Source organism: Rhinichthys klamathensis, unplaced genomic scaffold (genome assembly GCF_029890125.1).
Source record: "Rhinichthys klamathensis goyatoka isolate OS25496 unplaced genomic scaffold, OSU_Roscu_1.1 h1tg000421l_1, whole genome shotgun sequence".
NCBI lineage: Eukaryota > Metazoa > Chordata > Actinopteri > Cypriniformes > Leuciscidae > Rhinichthys > Rhinichthys klamathensis.
Window position 1 is genome coordinate 330001 of NW_026606919.1, and position 788 is coordinate 330788.

General features: G+C 45.1%; 1 protein-coding gene across 2 annotated transcripts in view; it reads right to left on the reverse strand.

The window, feature by feature from the left end:
- The window catches only part of LOC130070842 (cingulin-like protein 1), a 13228-nt gene extending 13217 nt beyond the window's left edge, over positions 1-11 (reverse strand). For both annotated transcript variants that reach the window (XM_056235395.1, XM_056235394.1), the window contains exon 1: positions 1-11. This exon is cut by the window's left edge and continues 281 nt beyond it. The gene's annotated coding sequence lies outside the window, so the exon portion shown is untranslated.
- Positions 12-788: the final 777 nt, after the last annotated feature.

Sequence of the window (788 nt, forward strand, 5' to 3'; positions counted from 1 at the left end):
ATTTTTTATTTCATCTTAATGCTTACTACTTAAAGGGGCCATATCATGAAAATCTGACTTTCCCCGTGTGTAAATGCTATAATCGGGTCCCCGGTGCTTCTACCAACCCAGAAAACGTGAAAAGTGAAACCCAGTAACTCTGTTCTGGTGAGCCTATCTCTGCAAGCTGTATGAAGAGGATCTTATTATAATATTCCCGGCCCTTAATCTGCACGTTCACACACACCAGCGACATTGGGTTCGGCGAGCGCCAACAGAGACCAGTTCTAACGCACTGGAGAAGATCCAGCAAAGCCTGAAACTGTTCTGTGGTCGAGCACAGACGACACTGAACACTATTGACCAGAACATGTCAGCGCTGTCTTATAAACACCTCAGGAACTGTGGACACTTGTGGAAGAGTTCAACATGATGAGGAGATGATCAGTGTAACTCCACAACAACTACAGAAATGTCTCCGCTAACATTCAGAAACGTGTAAAAGTGAAGCTCTCCCTGAGTCTCTCCGTAAGGCTGCACTCGCTGCTGGTTACTCCTGACTCTGGATCAGTGAGATTGGCCTGTGTTGTTATTGCCGGAGTCTCTGAAGCTCGTGTGAAGGCTCCGCCCTCTTCTGAACGGAGGCGGAGCTAAAGCTCATTTGCATTTAAAGGAACACACACAAAAACGGCGCATTTTTACTCACACCCAAAAAGGGGTAAATTTGACAAGCTATAATAAATGATCTGGGGGGAATTTTGAGCTGAGATTTCACAGACACATTCTAGGGACACCATATATTTATATTA